At 42.7% G+C, this 22,690-nt stretch overlaps 1 long non-coding RNA gene across 4 annotated transcripts in view; it reads left to right on the top strand.

Moving 5' to 3' along the window:
• The window catches only part of LOC119041567 (uncharacterized), a 36,688-nt gene extending 19,606 nt beyond the window's left edge, over positions 1-17,082 (top strand). For 3 of the 4 annotated variants that reach the window (XR_008392336.1, XR_008392337.1, XR_008392334.1), the window contains one exon: positions 11,310-17,082. This is a non-coding gene — a long non-coding RNA (uncharacterized LOC119041567). The remainder of the gene's footprint in view (positions 1-11,309) is intronic. The other variant, XR_008392335.1, reaches the window with a different exon arrangement.
• Positions 17,083-22,690: the final 5,608 nt, after the last annotated feature.

The raw sequence follows: 22,690 nt of genomic DNA on the forward strand, positions 1-22,690 counted from the left end.
TATTTCTAAAACTTGCTTCAGTAACTGAAAACAACAAAAATCCAACATTGTCAAACTTCAGTTGCTCTCAGAATGTTTTTTTTCTCTGTCTCTCTCTCCCTCTCTCTCTCCTTGTTCCTAATTTTCTCCATACTCTTCCTCTCTCCTATCCCACCAAACCCTAAACCATCAGAGGCATTCTGAAGTTGAGTCATAAAAGATAATCACTATGACACCTGGTTTCAGGCTTTCACCTTCCACCGAACTGCGGTGTTAACAACAGTTCTTTCCTGAAATACTGCACTTTCTGCACTTTTTTTTGACAAAAAAAAATTTTTTGTTTTTTTGTCATCGCCTTCTCAGGAGAAGATGTTAAAGGCTCATGGTCTGCTAGGAAAACCTTCTACCTGGGCTTTTGGAGGAAGACTGATAGCCCCCAGCAAGTCCTAAAGATGAACAATAAACAGGCAGTAGGAACCCCACCATTCCAACCAAGTCTCTCTCTCTCTCTCTCTCTCTCTCTCTCTCTCTCTCACACACACACACACACACACACACACACACACACACACACACACACACACAGAGTCTCCTGGGGAAAAGGCCTTTGCATTTTAACTTTGACTTTGGAAACTAAGCAGCTATCATTTTGGCAGAAATACCCTTAGGAGTTGAAAGTCAATATGCAGCTGGCTGCCTCTTACAAATAAAGTGTTTCAGTAACTTCTTATTTTTATCTCCTCCTGGAGCAGAATCCACTGAGTAAATTAATTACATGGAATAATAAAGCCCAGTAGCCATGGACTTTGAGTCATCACTTCCCAGGTAGCTCACTCTTATATCTCAGAAGCCAACTGGTGACAGGCAGGCAAGGTAAGGAAGCCATAGAAAACCCAGAAATCATTAAGCAATGATGTCAGAAGAAAGGGCTTCTGGGTGAAATGTCAGCACTGGAAGAATAGAGCCATTTATACTCTCTTTAGTTACCCTTCAAATTAAATGACATTTAATAGCATTAATTCATATAATCAGTAATACTGGACTCCCATAGATTTTGCAGTTTTTTAAAATAATACCCTTCCTCATCTTCCTCCTTAACTGCCAGAACTGTTTTTCTTCCTGGGGGTGTCCCTCAAGACTAAGAATATGTAAGGAACCCCCCAGAAAAGGGGAAATCTCCCATGACAAACAGTTGGCACTACTAAAGAGAAAAATTTCACTTCAAGGGACACTTCTCTGAGTTTACTTTAATAGGATTATCATTGAAATGTGCTTCCTTCGCAATTTATAAATAACACAAGCTTGCTCCAAAGCGAGTACAAATCTCTTCATTGAAATACCAGCTTACTCTGGGGAGCAATCACTAAATATGATGTGATTTTCTTGTTAGTAAGTTGGGAAACAATTTTGGGAAAAACGTTTCCATTTTTCTTTAGCAGTATTATTTCTTACTTAAATTTCATGATATTTATTGATCATGTAGTTAGTTAAAATGTTTACAAAAGGTAATCTATCTAATTAATAATCTAAATTTCTCCAGCAAAAATATAAAGTATATTTACAAATATATTTCACTTATATATAATACATATATAACATATTATATACAATATAATTGCATATATATGCAATACATATATGTAGTTTCACATATATATCCAAAACCCAGTAAAAGTCTAGACTAGCTACTCCCATTAACCCACAATGCTATTGGGGGAAAATATAAACATTTCTACCAATTCAAGTATTTCCATGGCATCTCTGGCAGATATGGCTCACTCGCTAAGCCAACACTCACTGTACCTGTTTTCCTCGTTCCCTCCCTGTTACTAAACACCTGCTTTCTCCGCTTCCATAGCTGTGAGAGAAGCAACTGGTCAAGCTCTGACCAAGAAGGCGTAATGAAAAATCTTCTGAGGAAACCATAGAAAAGCATTTGCTTTCCCCAAAGGGGCAAATGCCACAGCCACCGACCATCTCCTCTCTGCCTTGCGTACAGATGTGATGCCTTGAAACACAGTAGCCAGCTTTCCCCATAGAATGATCGACATGAGTGTGAAAAGGGCACATGCAGAGTATAAAGAAGGAAAGATCCCGAGTCCTAGACATTATGCAGCCATTCCACCAGCTGTTTCAGGTTTCCCTGAAAGGCGAATTAACCTTCTTGATTTAAGTTGCTTTCGTCTTCACGGCTGATTTTTTGTCATTATTGTGTTACTTGTACCTCTAATCATTTCCTAGCTGATATACAATCTATAACCTTAGACAAACACTGAAACAAAATACAAAGTTAAGGGCTCTAATTCAAGGAATGGCAAGACAGGAAGTAAGAGATCAAGAGCAGAAGAAAAGTACTCAAACATTGTCTAACTTGCTTGGTATGACAAGAACCCCCCAAAAGCCCGAGGGAACCTCCCAGCACTTTGATTTGATCTTTTAAGAGTAAAAAGAAGGTCGGAAAAGAGTCTTCAAGATATTGAGCCTTGTCAAGGGGAACAATTTGATAAATTAGCCAAGTAGTTTAAAAGCCAAGCCCACAATCAGCCTTATCAGCCCGCTCTTCACGGAACGGGCAGGAAAGGGAGGCGAAAGCAGAAAAGAAAGGAGGGAGAGAAGAAGAAAGGGAAGGCTGTCTCTGGCTACAAGGTACATGCTGCTGCTTCCCGTGTCCCCTTGAATTCCTTCCCCGTTTTCATACACGCCCCATTAATTTTTTATGTGTTTAAAGGTTTTAATTTATACTTAGAGAGAGGGGAAGAGAGGGAGAGAAACATTGATGTGAGAGATACATTGGTTGGTTGCCTGTCACTCCCCAACTGGGTAACCGGCCCACAACCCAGGCATGTGCTCTGACTGGGGATCGAAGCAGCGACCTTCTGGTTCTCAGGCTGACACTAATCCACTGAGCCACACCAGCCAGGGCCATGCCCTATTTTTTTTTTTTATGCACACACATTCCTGGGGTGCTTTTACTCACCGCAGGAGAAACCCGGGTCTCTTTCTGAGCTGTCCTCAGTACCAGCACTCCCTTGTTCAAAGAGCCGTGAGAGCATGGGAACTCATGCACTCCTGAGACGGCCTCCCACCCCAGATCTGTGGGCACAAGAGTACAAATGCCCCAACTCCCTCGTCTCTGTTTGAGACAACTACCTTCTCCAGAGCTCCTCTGCACGTTTGAGGCTGTCCTTGCTGACTCGGCCTGTCCCCCTGACCTTCCTTCCCCATCACACCTCCCCATTCCTTGTTCCTTCCTGGGAGCTCTTCCTCAGAAAGCACTTGAACGTGAAATCTTGTTCTCTGGGGAGATCCACTGAAAACTCCGTTTCTCTAGACTGTGTACAGAGTTGCTCACCCAAGGCCAGCAGAGCATAAAGGCAAAACAAAACCAAACAAAAACAAAAACATGTGAAACAGACAGTGAATAAAAAAGAAAATGAGAACAGGTTCACCAAAAACCAAAAATATAAACCACAATTCTTTGGAGTGTCTACTCTGGCCTAATTGTTACTAGAGCAAAGCAGCAGGATTTTCCCCCAAAGGTTAAAAAAAAAAAAAGTTGCTATCTTGCAAAACAAGATATTTGTAACACATGAATACGCAATCAAATAATAATGTCACTATAATAATAAGCAAATGCTCATAGTTAGTTTGAGGTCCCACTAAGAAGCAGGCAGGACGGTGGCTGCAGCATAGCTGCACGGTGGCCCCAAGCCTGGCCCTGGCCCTCTTCCTTCTAGGGGGCCCAGAGAGGAAGCGCAGAGCTCTCTTCATGTATTCAGGCATTTTCCCATCCCAGCTGGGCGCCCAGCTGGGAGGTTGAACTCAACAGCAGTTTCTTATCTTGTTAAGGAACTAGTCTCTAGCAACCCGAAGCTCCATCTTCATTACAATGAGAAACCCAGACGGCAGCTCAGATGACCTGGTGATTCATCCGTTTTAATGACCAACCCTGCTCCCTGCACAATGGCTAATTTTAGCTGAAAAAGACCAGGTCAGTCACTGTGGAGCCAACTTTGTTATCTCAAACAACCAAAGGATGGGTCTCTGAGGCTCTGGGGAGGCTGGGTTTGAGGTAAAGACTGAAACTTTTTTTTCTCTTTCATTTTTAATTAAATAAATCATATGAGAACCAACAGTTCTAGAGAAAGAAAACCATTGTGTTGCAACATGAATATTGATGGCCCTCATAGGTTCACTCTTCATTCTCAGCTCTGAAAATATATTTGTATTTTGCTTCCGTGACAAAAATGAACAATTCCTAAAAAGTTTAAACCCTATAGCGAACAAGAATACCTTCCATGACTCAAAATGCTAGTTGACCAAGTGGGTATTCTAAATTCAACAGTCTCTCCCAAATTCAATGTTATTCCCATGACTGAAATAGAAACCATATTTAGGATTTAAAAAAAAAAAAAAGACAAGTGGAATGATTCAACAGAATAGAAATGAACTTTGGACCTTTCTGCAAGGTTTTATCAAGTGTACTTTTAATAATGACAGTTTGTGATTAGTCCACAAGATAAATTAATTTTAAAATAGACCATATTAAGAAGATTAGACATGTTGAGTAAGGTCAAAGTTTACTTTTTATGGCTATAATAGATCCCCTTACTTTTTAATACTTTAATTTTTATTGAAGCATAAATTACATCCAGTAAGAGAATAGATCTTTAGTGTGCTGTTTGATGAGTTTTGACAAATGTATACATCCATGTAACCATCATCAACATCATAATCAAGAACATTTTCTGGTAGAGCTCAAGCCTAAATCATCCTTGAAACTTGAATCACTTCTGGACACTCTGCTTAAGTGAGTCTTGAAATCATCTGCATTGCTTGAGGCACTTTGCTCTCAAGCTGAACAATGTCTGCAACCTAATGTAGAAACCAACCGAAGTCACATTCCTTCTCTAAAGCTGGTCCTGGGCCAAGTTGTAAAGCCAGTTAAGTCAGCTTCTAAGGTCCGCCAAGCACCTTCACCTTCCTGTTTGTTTTCTACTGGAACGTTCTTCCTTTCCCCTCTAGTTCTGCCCTCAAATTCTAACTCTGTTTTTCCCTCCCCTCTCTCATATTTAAAGTATTGTACAAAGTGCACCCTCCCAACATACTCTCAGCTGAGAAAAAAGGGAATCTGGATTCACACTAAAGATTGGTAATTGACGTATTTTCTTGTAACTGGAGTAAAGCTGTAACAGAGTCCAGGAATCCTGATAATGGTGGGGTTGCTGAGATTGTCCATAGGAAATCAATGGTCAATGCTGTTCTTGAAGCTTCTTATATCGAATTGTAAAAGCAGCCACCATCTCCACCTCCACAGTTAGTATATCTCTTGCTCCCCCTCCCCTAGGTTTTATTTTGGGCATGCTGAGGGCAGCACCTGGAATAAGACCATGGCCTCTGCATTCTGTTGAGATCTGGGAACTATAAATAACAAAGGAAGCTAGCGACTGGAAGGCATCCCATCATTAAATATTCAGGAGTCAGAGTATATCTGAGTGTCACCTCATAAAGTCTCTGTCCCTCACAAGTCTGCAGGGGCAGACCTGGGTGTGCCAGAGGAGTGAGATAAACATGAACAACTGCACCCCTCACCCTTCATTTGAACCCACCCATCCCTCCTGGAAGGCCCAACACATTAGATAGGGTGGCTGTGAATTTTAACTTCCTGACCCTCCAAAATGTCCTTTCTTCTCACATTTTGACCTCTAGGACCAACCCTCACTTTCCTTCTTTCTTTGCTTGGAAGGTCTAATTCCTTGGTCAACCAGATTGCTAAATTTTTACTTTTTAAGAATGGCCTCTTATTCTATAAAAATGTGCAGAATTTAACACGTACTTCAGATCCCTACAGCCTACCTACCCTCTAGGGGTATGGCCCACCCCGTGAAGAGTCTGTGTCCTGGGAAGTGTAGGACCTGGTTACATCCATTTCTTTAGACTGGTCCTCCTGTTTCAACTACATTCTTCTCCATTCTATCCTCCAATTTTGGATGGATTTCCAAATCCCGTGAAGAAAAGCCCCAAGGGGTTCTTTTCCATATCAACTACATACCTAAAGAACATCAGATTTCATCATGTCTTCTTTGGCATCTAACGTGACTATCTTAGAGAAGAAATCCTTTCTGCTTTGCATAGGCCACATGACTAAGACCACCTGTGTGAATGATCAGGAAACCTTCTTTACAGTTAGCTGAAATCACTCTTGCTTGATTTCTATTCTGACTGAGCCCCCCCCCCCCCAATTCTTTATAGTTGCATAGAGCGAGCAGCCTGTGGGGTCTGTGGTTCTCACACCCTTGCAGTAAAAGCAGCAGAAGCAGCTACAGGATGCTGCAGAATCTGTTCGGTAATAGAAAACCCAGATCCGGGCAGATGGATGTTATATTCAGAGGAACTACTATCACCTGACTGAAGTTCCCGCACTGAGGGGAGAATATACAGAGACTCACATACCTGAGAAGTCATGGTGCTTCCAAATGGACAAGGCAGCACTTTATTATTTCTTGACATTTACAGTCCTAAAGCCATAGAAAAACTCAAGGCAATCGAAAGCAAGTGAGGCCCATTAGGGGAAAAAAACGAGCTTTATCTGTTCCCTGAGGAAAGAGTTTCCTTTCTCTATATGTTTTACAACCATGGGGTGAGAATAGAAGTGTCTGTTTAGTTCTCATTAATAATGACCTTTACCTTTAGATGAGGCAATATGGCCCCATGTCATTACAATTTGATTGTGATTTCAATGGAGTACTTTGTACTTCCTAAAGCATTCTGATATTTAAACATATTCAAGTTTTTTTTAAAAAACAGCATTTCTCCCTCCCTCCCTCCTTGAATCTTCAGCCAAGATTCATTAGGTGACATAGCAAGACCTAGGGTGATTCCACCAAGATTAAATTCAATTGTTCAAGTATTTGTTGGGTCCCTACTCTGTACAGAGACAGATCTTATATGTAAGGACCTCCATCCTTAAGAATCAAGTTTAAGAATGACAAAAACAGAGAGATCCCAAATGACTACAGTATAAAGAAAAACACTAAAAAGAAAAGCATAATGGTATGGACACTCAAAGAGGTCCAAAGATCTTCATGTAAGGCTTTAGATCATGAAGGATGGAGCGGCCTTAGGCCAACAGCGATTTGGAGCAGAGTTGGATACCAGAGTTTTGAATAGATTCACTGGGCCAATTCAAGCTACCATCTAAATGGTCACAGTCTTTAAATTTGACCGTTTATGGGTGGTGGCAAGTACTGGGCACCAGCTTCGAACCTGAAAAGTGCATTTTCCTCAGAAACCTTGCTTGGGTTCTTGGCAACATGATAGATTCGGTTCTGGTTGGTTGGCCTGTTTTGTAAAGTTCAGCTCCAGTGAGCTGGTGGGAAAAGACTGTGTAAAGAGACAACCCATGATGGAGGTGTGATGGGTGAAATTTGTTTGCTATACTTGGCCAGGTGTTTGTGGCTGTGCCTATAAATATTTTGAGCAGAGCCTTAAAACTTTGAGTAGAATTATCATATTTTAAAAAATGAAAAAGTCTCATTACTAGATCTCAGAAAACCCACATTCTTTCCCCATCATTAATTCTCTTGGACACATCAAAATATCACTCTAAATTCCCCTTACTTCGTGGGAAACATTATTTACACATCATGAGATTGAAACAAAGTTACTAAAGGGAAGTGCTAAAAATGTGCAGATGTGTCACGAGCAGCCTCTTTTCTACCTATTTTCAGTGCTTTCTTCTCATATCTAACGTTTGCAAAAAAGTAAGGCTCAGGCTCGAGATACAGAGGCAATGGGGACCCCCCAGGTTTGGAAACGCAGTCATTGTACCAACGCTGGAGAAATGGAAATGGTGTGGATGTCTACAAAACACAAGGAACTGAAACTGGTCGATCTCAGAAATACCCGTAAAATGGAAACCAAGAAGGGCTTGTCAGAGCCGTTGATGGGTGTGAACCCAGAGGGGACACCATGGGCTGTTTTCTTGTTACCGTCCTTTCCAACAATGATTCTCACCCAGGGACTATTTTGCTTCCCAGAGGACAAGTGGCAAGGTCTGGAGATATTTCGGGCTATCTCAGCACGTGAGGATGAGTACTTGAACTGGTATCCAGCCAGCTCAAGACCAGCAGTGCTGCTAAACATCCTCCAGTGCACAGGGCAGCCCACAGCAAAGAGTGATCTGACCTAAACTGTCAGCTGTGCCAAGGTTGGGAAACTCTGCTCTAGATCGCAATTACCAACGTCATCGCTTCAGCATATTTATTATTGTCTTTCTGATTATAAAGAGTCATCAATCACCTGTAAGAAGCAATGCATTTTTTCATCTGGAATGCTTTATCAATATATTAAATGAAGTTTAATCGTCATCCCATCAATCATGCCTTGGAAGTTCATAGTCTAGTTTTTTCACCCCAAGGGCCAGAGGCTATGAACTCAAACGTCACGTGAACCTTGGCTGCTGCCAAACGCCAAAGCACGTTGTAAAGTCCGTACTTTCTATAGTCACTTAAACCAGCAGGAAATACTTAGATGTGATTTTTATAGGAAAAAAAAATAATAATTGTGGCCAAACTCTTTCCAGGAAAAAGTAATTTAACATGTTGAAAGGAGAACAACATTTCTTGAAATGTTGAAATAAAATGAGATTTGTTTCAAATGGAAAGCTGGGGTCTCGGGAGCCTGCCCCTGGAACCTAAACCCCACATCCACTGCAGGGTCGTGAAAGGCACCGTAATCAGCAGCAGGACCCGGAGTGCCATTAAGAGAAAATTGCAGGAATCAAGAGCTGATGGGCATGAACAAATTCCTGATTACATTATGGTGATGGAAACTGAGAAAAGTTAGGATGACAAAGGACCTCCTATGAGAAGGGACAATTTGGTTGGTTTTAGCATGTTTCCAGATGTCCCCCACACAGACCGATGGGCAGGTATTATGTCTGAAAAGCATAACTTGTGTGATTAGGAGAGCTGGTCGGTACTGTGCCATGCTGAAGGGCACAGCCTTGGGAAATGGGCTGCCTAGATTTGAATCCTCATTTTACACTTGCTAGCTGTGTAACCAGAGCAAAGTATTTAACTTCCTGTGCTTCATTTGTTAAATGGGTATTGTCGTTAAAAGGCGTTCATTGCAGGAGACAGTGTTAGTGTTCTGGCCACATCTCCCAGCACCCCTTTAACATTTCCTGGGTACCCCTTTCCTGGCTTCTCTGTGGTTTTGCTTCCACCTGCCCATGAAGACCTACAACTTTCTTTGGCGGCCTTTTACCTACTGCAGCTGCTGGCCTGTGGGGGCAGAGAGCTGGAAGGGCCTGGGTGCTTATGTTACCCTGGTCCTTAGCCAACATAGGTCAAGGGCCTGAAAGTGAAAGAAAGCTCAGCCACCAAGTCCTGGGGTGAAACGTACGCCCGGAGCTCCCCCGGAAGACCAAGCAGAGGCCACCCTCTGTGGGATTTTGCCTGAAATTGCACCGGTCGCTTTTTTGGGCCTGCTTGGCCTACTCCCTGATGGGTTAAGGAACATGGCCTCTATAAAATCACTTGCACTTGAACCTTTTCCCAGAGAACTTTCTTTAAAAAATTACTTATTTTTAGAGAGAGGGAGAAGGAAGAAAGAGAGGGAGAGAAACATCAATGTGTGAGAGAAACATAGGTTGTTTGCCTCTCACATGCCCCCAACTGGAGATCTGGACCACAACCCAGGTGTGTGCCCTGACTGGGAATTGAACTGCTGACCTTTCAGTTCACAGGTCAGTGCTCAATCCACTGAGACATACCAGCTGGGGTCACAGTGAACTTTTAAATAAGACGTACAAATTACTTAGAACAATTCCTGGCACATAATAGGATCTTAATAAATGTGGTCAACATGAGAACATCCAAATCTCTGAAAAGAATTTTTTATAGAACTGTGAGTTCATTTTTATAAGACTTTATTAGTTCATTAGTTCATTTGAGTTCATCAGTTCATTAGTTCATTGAACAGAGGACCACCGGAAGCAAAAATCACTCTGGAGAGAAAATGCTCCGGAGAGCGACAGGTTTGCAGTTTCTTTTATACACTTGGAAGTAACCACAGGAGGGATACACGAAGATTCCATGAAGGTGTGAGAAAGCCAGGCGGGGAAATCTGTGTTTGGGTTACAGGTTAGTTTGCTCCCTGGAGACAGCTATACCTTCGAGGAATCTGAAAAAGGGAATTACTGTGGCATTTCAAAGGGGTGTTAATTCAGACCTACAAGAACAATGACAGGGGTTGCTTCAGACAAAGATAAACCTTCTCATAAGCCTGGGTGTGACTACCCACTATGACCTGCCTGGTTAGGAATTTTCTGCTCAGATCGTCCCAAGAGGTTACTTTCGGTCAGATTTAGGACAAAGCCCCCTTTCCATCTACCCTGTAAACTGCTATTTCACCTATGATTCTTCTTGTTAAATGCTTACTTTGTGCCTAGCACTGGGTCATGGACACTCATTTTATGAGTTCATCCTCTCCAAACCCTAACCCTTTTCTTCATTAAGGAAGGAAAAGCCAGAGACGTAAGCCATGCTTTAGCTGGCAAAGAGACAAGCCAGGACCCCATACCAGAGCAAGAATTCTATACAGAAGGAATTACAGAAAGTTGATAGCATGGGGGAGGAGTAGCCAGCCTCAGATAGTGGTGGAGCTCATATAATGGTGCAGAAACTCCATTTCTTTACCAGGACCCTTTCTCCTTTCTGTCCATCCACTTCCTTCCTGAGTCATTAAGCCCTTAGGAGATTAGATTCTGCTCGGTATCAAATCGCCTTAAGAACAAAGCCTCAGTTAGGATGACCACAGAAACAAAGGTGCAGTCGAACTAAAGACAACATCTTGACTGGAGTCCTGTTTTAGCCCAGGCCCATGAAGGCGGAAGGGACGGACCCCAGGACTAAAACCGAACAGAACCAGACAGAGCAATGCCGTGGCTGGCATCAGGACCTGGCCCCAAACGACCCGTAGAGCCCAAACCCCAACCCCTTCTGCCGCCGTGACTAACGACTTTCCCCCTATACAATCCATCTTCCAGAGGCCACTGGGAGCCAGGTCTTTGAGCATTAGCATACCAGTGACTCCAAGCTTGGCTCTATTTCCTCGACTAACAGACCTCTGCTTTCTTTGCTGCAAACTCCTCTTCACATTTCACCTGGCCTTGGTGCACGCAGGTGAGTGGACCCCTCTAGTCCAGAAGCACTCACGGCTTGCATGTAGAAGTGAGGTGGGGTGTGCGTGAATCCATGAGTGGGCAGGGAAACCCTGATGACAACCTGTCCAGCTGAAGTTATTCTCTCTCTCCCCTTTGACAGGTGGGACAACACAGGACCAAGGGAAAGTTATTTGTGAAGGGTTACAGAGCCTCTGAAAACTCTGACTGTGAAGACCACAGTGTCTTCAACCCTGCGCGCTTGTTCTGGCCATGGGCTGTTAGGCTCCCGTCAGCATATTATAGGTAAAGACTAGACACCGCTAATGTCCCTTAATGGAAATAAAAGGCACTTATGAAATAGGTACAAAGGGGAGTACATTCTCAGGAGCAGGGAGCCATCATCTCTCAGACCTGCACCAGTGCTGCTCTCTGTAATGACGTTAGCAAGCATTTAGAACTGGCACTATTTTTTACTTTTTCCTGCTTCGGTGATGAAGGTGAACAGCATATGGCACCCCAAGACATGCTACTTTGGCATATTGATTATTTTGAGTGGTAGGCACTTGAAAAACAGCAAATGCAGAAAGAGGCTTTCTTGGCTTCCCTGTGTCTGCTTAAAGAGAGTCTCCCGGAGGACTGCAATCGTCCTAAGTCCCTTTCCTGGAAGTTTCACGAGCTAGGGATAGGAGATGAGAACTAGATGCCGCCACCCCAGACGAACTTGGTCACAAACTCATCATCTCCCATCTAATCTTCTGACGGCCCTTCATCTTTTCTAAAGATCATTTACTCCCCACTTAGGAGGTCTACATCCTCCTCCTCTTCCCCTCTTAAGATGGTATTTAATCTGAATTCTAATTAAGCCACCAGGGAGAGTTAATCAGTTTTCCAGTTTATCTCCCTGTGTATATATAAACTGCTGTTTGTTCTTCTCTTGTTAACTTTTTTTTTTTAATTACAGAGGTCTCAGCTAAGAACTCAAGATGATAGAGGGAAAATTATCTTTCCTCTCCTGCAAGGTCTTGTTTTCGCAACTAGATGACCCATTCTCTGAAGAGAGGGGTTCTCTTCTGTGCTTTTTTTGAGCCCTCATAGTACTTAACAGTGGGTCTTCTGCACGGTGGGTCCTTAACAGGATTTAACTGACTTTTCACTACGTGGATTCATTCTACAGGTACATAACGGTGGATTGTCAGTGTTTTATTATAAACGAATAAATCAGAAACCCCATGTCATCACCCTGCCCTTCAACGGCCATTTCTTAACTCCCCTCTTTTCTTCTCAGCATTGCAGACCGGGTGTTTCACATCCTTCCTGTCTCCTCAGGGCGCTTTTGTACTTGCTGTACCAAGAAAACAAAAGCAGCTTACCTCTGTCCACCTCCCTACCCGCCCACCCTCCAGATAACCCAAGTGCGTGGAAAGCCGTTCCTGCCCGAAGACGAACCCGTGCGAACGTGATGTGTTACAAAGACCACTGGGTTGGTTATTGCTGCGGGATGAATGTGCGTGGCCTCCTCCCTAAATTCATAACCTGAAACTCAGTGCCCGTGTGATGGCACCTGGAGGTGAGGCGTTTCGGAAGCGATTAGGTCACTACCACAGAGCCCTCTTGAACGGGATTAGCGCCCTTATAAGAGGAACTCAGAGAGCTTCCTCCCACTTCTGCCAGGTGAAGTTACAGTGAAAAGACAGCCATCTGTGAACCGGGAAGGGGCCCTGCGCCAGAACTCCACCATGTAGCACCCTGACCCTGCCAGCCTCCAGAAGTGTGAAGAGTAACCGGCAGTTGTTCAGCGACGCCCGGGTTAAGTTCTAGCTCCCTGAATGGACTTCCACGGCAACCAGTGTTTTCTGTGCTTCGCACCCGCTGTGCGAGCCCGCGCAGGTCCCTGGGGTCTCTGGGACTCGCCGGTGAAATGAAGGGACTGGACCAGATTGTCACTATCTAATACATGGCACTCGCATATGTGGCTATTAACATTTAAATGAATTAAAATGGGATGAAATAAAAAATTCAGTTTTCAGGGACACTAACCACCTTTCCAGGGCTCTATAGCCACCCATCTAGTGGCCCCCACACCAGGCAGGGCCAACCTAGGGCATCCCCCTCCGAGTGGAGGGTTCTGCTGGCCCCAGGCTGGCGGATTTCCTGGTTTCTTCCAGCCCTAGGACCCAACGTCTGTACACTTAGGGTGGGGAAATCCTAGAGGGAAAAGATGGGCGAATGAACTAGCCTCTGCAGGATTTAATGTAAGTCTGGAGGGCGACATAGAATGGCTATGCAGTGCAAAGAGGACACACTCAAAACAAAACAAAACAAAACAAAACAAAACAAAACAAAACAAAACAAAACAAAACAAAGAACCATGAGCTACCAGTGATTCGAAGAGTTCTGTCTGGCCTGGGACGACCTTGGAGGCAAGAACATTTCGCACTGACAGGGCACTGTCGATATCCTGGCTGGGTGCCGAGGAGACTTAACGTTGGATGTTCGCATAGGGCTGTTTGGCTGCTTTCCCCCGCCCTCCTATCTGCACAGCTGCGACCAGTTTATCAGTGTCTCCCCGGCTGGCTGCTGCTAGAACCAGGAGTGTCTCCTCTGAGACAGCACCCAGGAATGCTGTCCAAGACCAGGCACAGCCCAGGACAGAAAGTCCTCTCAAGGTCATGGAAGTTACCTTGCCTCTGCTCTCTGGAGCAAGGCTTCTCAGAGCACAGCAACACGCTCTTTGTCACAACCATGTGTAAGGAGCGTTAGCAGTATATTACTTATAATATACTACCAATGCTTGCATACCACCTATTATGTTATTGTGTTTACTAATAATAGCAATGGTTATTTACTGAGCGTTTTTGACATCTCAGGGACTGTGCTCAATGGAGTGTACCTTATAGTTCATTTGTTCCTTGAAACAACTCTAAGAGTGAGTGTGGCTATATTTTACCACCGCCCTGACTCCAAGGTGGATGGGTGCACAAGCTCTGCGAGAAGAGCTCTATACTTCTCCTAGTTTTCCCGGTGTCCCCAACCCACCACAAAGAGGAGAGCTTCTGACTGATACGGGTCATGTGGAATATGTCACACGAGTTCTGTGAATGTTGAGGCCAGAGAGACGTCCCTTCTGCTGGGAGATTGTTAGACACTAGCATGCCTGGCTGGTGAGGTTGGGCTATCTTCCCTGGACACCAAGAGCCAGGACGCCTGGTGCAGGCCCTCAGCACAGGCAACACTTGTTACTGGAATGGGAGCTGCAGGCTCCAGGGCACCAGGAGTCCACCAGCTTCCTGGGGCCAGCAGCACGTGATCCGGCGGAGGCTGGAGCACGCTGGGTCTCTCCATGGACCACCTAGACCTGGCTCTTCTATTCCACGGCCCCTTGGCCTATTTCTTTACATCAGAGTGATGGCAAAACATACCCCCACAGGGTCTAATTTCATAGATGGAGCAATGAATACAATATGACATCTGTCTCATTTTGTGCTTTGCTGGTGTGTGGTAAACAAATGTTCAATACAGAGCAACTGTTATTAGAATCATTGTTGTTGAGAATAGTAACAAGAATGTAATAGTAATGAGAATGCAGTAATAGCAAGGAGAATGGTAGCATGAATATTGCTGTTTTATTGTTAGTCACGGATTCTTGGCAAACTCGGGAATCTGATGTAGTCTGTGTATGGGAGGATTGTGGAGAGGTCAAGATAGAGACTTGCTCTGACCAATCATGCCTTCTTCCATGTCCTGAGCCCACCTCACCCCAAAGCATCTGTATTTCAATTACACATTATACATGTGGAAACGGAGGCTTCGGTTGGTTGAGAAAGTTGTCCATCCCAGCGGATACCTCTAGTAACATTTCCCTCCCCCTTTGTGTTTCCACACCCATTCTTGAGTGGGAGAGGAAGGGACGAGGGTGACATCTGGGAGTGACACACAACACAAAGATAGCTCGTGGCAGTGTGTTGGACTTGTGGGTTTTATCAGGCCTCTGGGTCACAGCTGAAAAACAAGGTTTTTGAAATGGTGATGTGTCACTGTCGAGAACGGCTCACAGGCAGTGATGTGGCATCACTTCTGGCTGAGGGACAAAAAAACTTCACCCAATCAGGCACACAGTCAGCGAAGACAGTGACATAAAATCACCACAGCCTGTCTCTGGAATCCAGCTGTTTGCTTTGTTTCAAATAAATCCAGCATCAAAGCCACACCAGACAGAAATTCTCTCAATGACTAGAGCAGGGATTTCCAACCAGTGTGACACAAGAATTTTTAAAACTCGAAATACCTGGGTATTTAGTCAGGGGCACTGACCTCTTTTTGAAAAATCTTTACCAGAGGATGTATTTATTGATTTTAGAGAGAAAACAAGGAGAGAAGGAGAAAGAGAGAAAAAGCAAGAAAGAGAGAGATTGAAAGAAACATCATCGTAAGAGAGAAATATTGATTGGGTGCCTCCCTAACGTGCCCAGACTGAGGATTGAACCCACAACCTTTTGGACAATACTCCAACCAACCGAGCCATCCAGCCAGGGTAGGGGCAGACCTCTTTTCCCTCAGATTGTCAAATAAAAAAAACTGACAATAGCCAACACAACCATAGCTGTCTGGTGTAAATGAATCAAAATTGTACCTATTTTTTTTTTTGTCAGACTGACAAAAAGTAGAATTTTTTTGGTGTGCCACAGAATTTTAGTAACTAGTTGGTGCGATATTAAAAAAAAGATCGAAAAGTCCTGGGCTTGAGGAATGTGGAGTTAGGGTCGGTGACAGTTGTCTAAAAAATATCCCTTTGGGCTGGAGGGCCAGTCTGGACTTTGGGTTTCCCTGGTCTTCCCAAGACCTTGAATCAACTCCAGAATGATTTCTGGAGTGTAGGCCTCACCCCAGGGCTTATTTGTCATTCTGTCATTTTTACCAAGCTATTTACATTGCTTTTCTTAATGACTGGCCAAGGACTCCTTTCCTGGTCACTAAGGACAGGGTGATAAAGTTCAGCCTTTGTGTGCCTAAAGTGTGGATTTCTCATAAGGACAGAAAGAGTCATAGGGTGTGGCTTTCTCCAGAGTTATTAGGATGCAGAACTTAATGGCTCAGACTCTGCAGTCAGAAGACCTGGGCAGGAATCCAATCCCACTTCATCTTAGCTGCCTGATATGGGGGCAAGTCGCTCAACTCTTTAAGCCTCAGTTTCCCCATATGGATGTCGAGTTGGAATAATGAGAGTATCCATTTTGCAGGGTGGCAGGGAGGTTTCGATGAGCAAAGGTTCTTGAGGTGTTTGGCACACATTGGCAGTCCTCACACCCAAACAGCCTCACACTCAAAATATTTAACAACAGGAATGAGGAGGGCAGGGACATATCAGGGCGGATGCTGTTATCACCACTGTTTATTCTGACTGGTTAATACGAATGTTGTTTTGGTTGTTAAGTATTTTGTATATCACTCCTGGTATTAATCTCTCAATAAATGCTGACTCTGATTATTATTGTTTCTTTTCTCACAAGGAAGGGAATCAGGAATTCATAGGGCAGAGTGTTCTGCACAATTTGTACCTATAGATTTCATGTTGTGTTCCTGAGTCCCCCATCCCCACTTCCTCCGTGTTGCCAGGAGGAAACAGCTTCGCCATTGCAAACAGCCTCCAAGTGCCATCCATCAAAGGAGGGAAACTGTTTAGTGTTTCACCGACAGTGTCGCAGATGAGAAGGATCCCTCACCCCCGTACTGAATGCTTCCAGCAGTACAGAGCATCATTAGTAAAAAAATGATCAGGAATCATCATCAAAGAGAAGCACTCTTCCTATCCCTTTCATGCTCAGTGGAAAAATAACGAGATCGAGAAGATAAAAGGCAGGGAGCCAGCCCGTGAGGAGGCAGAAATGAAAGAGATGGATACTCCCCACATTAGAACAAAAGCAGAAATAATAAACTATGCCACCCTGTATTCAAACAATGAAGTTATTCATTAAAATTTTACAATGGACTGACATGGGAAATAAGATTATTTCCTTCATTATTTGCACCAGAAAATATGGTTTCTAAAATACACACATCTTTTCCTTCTCCCTCAAACTGTTCTTGGCTTATCTGATACATTGGAGTTTAACAATAATGATTGCTTTGGCACTATGTCATTCTTGAACATGAATACTCTTTGAAGTACTCCAAAAATACGCACAAACACAGGTGACACAAAATAAGTTAAAATGCATTAGATGTATATGAAGCCTTATTTGTCCTAAGGACACTGAAAGGCATCATTTCATAGTTTGTGAGTTTGGGAGTGGTAGAGGTACCTGTGTCCACTTCATAGAGAAAAGAAGGGAATCGGAGCACTGAAAACAACTTGTAGTAGGATTTTCAAGTTCCTGATGTCATGTTTTTCTATTTAAACTGGATATTTCATGATTACATTTGAATTCAGTACCATTTGTCCTGGTATTGAGCTAAAAGTTACCATGGACAGTTTATCAAGATAACACCTTCACCTTAAATAAAGGGGGGGGGTTAATCAGGTTCCAAGACAAACATAAACCATGGTACTGATAAGCAGACCCCCCTGTGGCATGTTCATGTCCTGCGTAACCTTCCCCCCCTGGAGTGTGGGAGAAACGTGCTACTTGCTTCTAACCAACAGCGTATGACAAAGCCGATGCAACGTTACTCCTGTGATCATTTATGATATAAATTGGGCTAATCTTGTTAAAGCCCAGCTCTCTATCGCTGGCTTTGCAAGCTGCCGGGATGTGACAGGGCCCATGGGGAGGGTCATGTGTCAAGGTACATAGGGCAGCCTCTAGGAGCTGAGAGCAATCCCCGCCTGACACCCAGCAAGGAAAGGGGACCTCAGTCCTACAAGTGAATTCTGCCAATAATGTGAGGGAGTTAAGAAGTGGATCTTTTCCCAGTCAAGCCTCTTCTGAGCTTGCAGCCCTGGGTAACACCTGGGTTGCGGTGTGGTGAAGACCCCATAAAAGAGAACCCAGTTAAACTATACACAAACTTCTGAGATTAGAATATGTGTGTTTCTAAGCCACTAAGCTTACCGTAATTTGATATCTATTCAAGAGAAAGCTAATACATAAACTTGCATCTGTCAGCACGTATCAGGCGATCTTTGTGCCCAGCACTGTGGCAAATGGCATGGTGGTACAAAAAAAATATGTAATCTAGTTGCTGTTCAGAAGCCAGTTAGAGAGTGAGAATCGTCAGTAGATGGAGGAGGAGCCATAATTTATGATTGCCCTAAATCTCTCAGATGAACCAAAAAATCAAACACTCACAGACAACATCTACCATAAAACTACATGGCACGGTGTCCCCGTAAACCCCAAGCACAGGTGGCTGAGGACAAACTATCCAAAGTTTCAAGACCCATGTGGAATAAGGAACTGGATGGGGTAAAACAGAGGCAAGGCAACTGGGCTTCCGACAGCCCCTAACTTGCCGGGGAGAACAGCAGGTCAATCTGAGAAGAGCGGCTGAAACTGGAAAGGTGTCCCACAGGATCCGGTTCAGGTGTGCACCCTAGAACATGGCAATGGTGTTTGATGGTGCTGGGTCCGCTTAGCCCTGAGAAGTCCCCAAACTAACACACAGGAGCTCCCTTCCAAGGCACAGCCCTCCAGAGAAGAGAAACTGTGGGACACAGAACCCAAACCAAGCAGGATTGAGATAGTGGAGGCAAAGGGGACTTTAAAAGGGGGTCCAGATATTAGTAGAAAAGGAAACAGTCCAGATATATGAATTTTCTAAATAATTTTTGAATCAAAGAAGAAATGACAAGGAAATGTTAGAAAATATTTTCAACAGAATGGTGACTAAAAATATGTCAAATTTGTATGTAGGATGCAGCTAAAGCAGTATTTGGAGGGAGACATTGAAAGCTGTAGATGCTTATGTTATCAAAAAAAATGTAAACCAATTATTTAAATTTTCACCGGAGGAAGCTAGGAAAAAATGAATTAAATATATAAAAAGAAAATGAATAAAGGCATTTTAATCAATTGACTGCATTGAATTTGTCTTATTTTTTCTGTTTAGTAGTTTTCAGTATAAAGGTTTTGCACTAAGAAAGCAGAAATCAACCACAGAGATGGAAAACAAACAAAACCCAGGAATTTTAAATCTTAAATTTTGTTAATTGAAAAGATTAATAAAATTGATAAGTCCCTAATAAGAAAAAGAGGGAGAAAACAACAGTTACCAATTTCAGAAATGAGGGAGATTATCTTTATAGATCCCACAAACATGAAAAGGATACTGAGAATATATTAGAAAAAACTTCATGTCAATAAATTTAATAGCAATTGAAACAGATAAGTTTCTTGAAAAAAAATCAACTATAAAACTAAACCAGAAAATGAAAAATTTGAAGAGCCCTATATGTATTAAGTCAATTGAGTACCAAATTTAAAAATCTTCCACAAAGAATGCTCCAAAAACAAATGATTTCATGGGTGAATTCTGCTAAATGTTTATGGACAAAAATAATACTGACATATACAAACTCTTTTACAAAACGGAAGTTAAAGCATCCATCTCATTTTCAGATCAGTATAACTTATATAAAAATCTGACAAAGACATGGCAAAAAAATTATTGACCTTTTATGAATACAGATGAAAAAATTCTCAAAAAAGCATTAACAAGTCAAATACAGCATGACCATGTGGGATTTATTCCTGGAATGCAAAGTTGAATTGACATCTAAAAATCAATGTAACTTATAAAATTAATAAAATAAGAGACTGCCGGCCAAGATGGAGGCATAGGTAGACACACTGTGCCTCCTCACACAACCAAAAGAAGGACAATGACAAATTTAAAAAAAAAAAAATCCCCAAAACTGCCAGAAAATCGAACTGTATGGGAGTCTGACAACCAAGGAGTTAAAGAAGAAACATTCATCCAGACCACTAGGAAGGGCAGGGATGGGCAGCCAGGGTGGAAAGGACTTGTGTCAAGGTAGTGGCTGGAGGACAGAACAAGGCGTGACTGGCGGAGGAGGTGGTCCCACATTAGCATACAGATAAAGTGGGAGGAACAACTGGAGAGCGAGACAGACGCCAAACCCAGGGTTCCAGCATGGGAAAATAAAGCCTCAAACCTCTCACTAAAAAAAACCCCTGAGGGCTGAGGCAGTGGAAGAAACCCTCAGCCTAACAGCAGAGTTCGTTGGAGAGACCCACAGGGTTCTAGAACGTACAGAAACCCACCCGCATGGGAATCAGCACCAGAAGGGCCCAATTTGCTTGTGGGTAGTGGAGAAAGTGACTGAAAGCTGGCAGAGAGTTGAACAAGCGCCACTGTTCCATCTCGGATCCCTCCCCTACATACAGCATCACAATGCAGCGATATGGGTTGCCTTACCCTGGTGAATACCTAAGGCTTCACCCCTCACTACACAACAGGTGCCTGGAGAGAAAAAAAAATGCCCCAATGAAGAAACAGATCAAAACTCCAGAAAAAATACAACTAATTGATGAAGAGATAGCCAATCTAACAGATGCATAGTTCAAAACATTGGTAATTAGAATGTTCACAAAATTGGTTGAGAATTTTGCAAAATAGAGGGGGAAATGAAGGCTAAGAGAAGTGAAATAAAGGAAAATGTACAGGGAACCAACAGTGATGGGAAGGAAACCGGGACCCAAATCAACACTGTGGACCAGAAGAAAGAAAGAAACATTCAACCAGAAAAGAATGAAGAAACAAGAATTCAAAAAAAATGAGGAGAGGCTTAGGAACCTCCAGGACATCTTTAAATGTTCCAACATCCAAATCATAGGGGTGCCAGAAGGAGAAGAAGAGCAAGAAATCAAAAACTTATTTGAAAACATAATGGAGGAGAACTTCCCCAATCCGGGAAAGGAAATAGACTTCTAGGAAGTCCAGGAAGCTCAGAGAGTCCCAAAGAAGTTGTACCCAAGGAAACATACACCAAGGTCCATCATAATTACATTACCCAAGATTAAAGGTAAGGAGAGTGTCTAAAAAGCAGTAAAAGGAGAGAGTTCCCTACAAAGCAGTTCCCATAAGACTATCAGCTGATTAAAAAAACAAAACAAACCTTACTGACAAGAAGGGGCTGGAAAGAAGTATTCAAAGGCATGAAAGATAAGGACCTGCATCCAAGATTACTCTATCAGCAAAGCTTTCATTTTGAATGGAAGGGCAGATAAAGTGCTTCTAAGATAAGGTCAAGTTAAAGGAATTCATCCTCACCGAGCCCGTATTGTAGGAAATGTTAAAGGGACTTATCGAAGAAAAAGAAGATAAAAAATACAAACAGTAAAATGAAAATGAACTCTTAATTATCAACAACTGAACCTAAAAAACAAACAAAAACAAACTAAGCAAACAACTAGAACAGGAACAGAATCACAGAAATGGAGATCACATGGAGGGTTATCAGCAGGGGAGGGGGAGGAAGAGAAAGGGGGAGAAGGTACAGATAATAAGTAGCAGTAATGGTAGGTAGAAAATCGACTGGGGGAAGTTAAGAATAGTACAGGAAATGGAAAAGCCAAAGAACTTATATGTACGACTCAAGGACATGAACTAAACAGGGTGGGGGGGAGGGTGGAATGTGGGTGGGAGGGGGTGTACAGGGTGGAGGGGAATAAAGAGGAGGAAATGGGACAACTATAATAGCATAATAAAATATATTTTTTAATTAATAAAATAAGAGAGACATCACCTAAACATTTTCATAATGCATAAAAAGTATTTGGAAAACAAAACCCATTCATGGTAAAATATCTCAGCAAATTAGAAATTGAAAACAACTTTCTCAGTCCAATAAGCAGCGTATTTGAAAAGCTGGATCTAACAATAGATGTGCTTAATGATGGAAGAATACCATTTTTTTCAGACCATAAAATGCACCTAGGTTTTAGAGGAGAAAAATAGGAAAACAAATTTTGAAGCAAAAAATGTGGTAAAATATTTAATAACATAAATACATAATATTTTACCAATGTAAATGTAAACAGCAGCATTAACAACCATTATTCCTCTAAAATTTGGGGGGGTAAAAAGTGTGGCTTATAGTCTGAAAATGTGGTAAATGTTTTCCCTCTAAGATTGGAAACAAGGCAAGCTTGTACATTCGTACATTTCTAGTCAACACAGAACAGGAGGTTCTGGCCCCCCAAATGATATGAACCAAAAAAAGAAAACAAAAACAAAAAAACAAAACTAAAGACTTAGGCTTAGAAAAAAAAAAGAAAAGAAAAAAATTTATTCACAGAAAGCATGAACTTCTGAGTCAGAACTAATGAGGATTTAATTAGACTGGTGATCCATCACCTGAGGGAAAGAGGGAGGAGTTTTATCAAGCAGCACAGTTTTCGAGAGATGGAAATTTTCTCTCTCTCTCGCTGCTTACATGGGTGTAAACTTTGTCAAAGGTTATTAATGTGTGAATTTTCTTGTGTATGAATTACCCCTCAATCAATTGTTTTAAATGAAATTGTATTTCTTAGGTCTGCCCACGGAAAAGACCCAGCCAGTGACCAACCCACTGCACTGACA

This window comes from Artibeus jamaicensis, unplaced genomic scaffold (genome assembly GCF_021234435.1).
Source record: "Artibeus jamaicensis isolate MK-2021 breed Jamaican fruit bat unplaced genomic scaffold, CSHL_Jam_final contig_519, whole genome shotgun sequence".
NCBI lineage: Eukaryota > Metazoa > Chordata > Mammalia > Chiroptera > Phyllostomidae > Artibeus > Artibeus jamaicensis.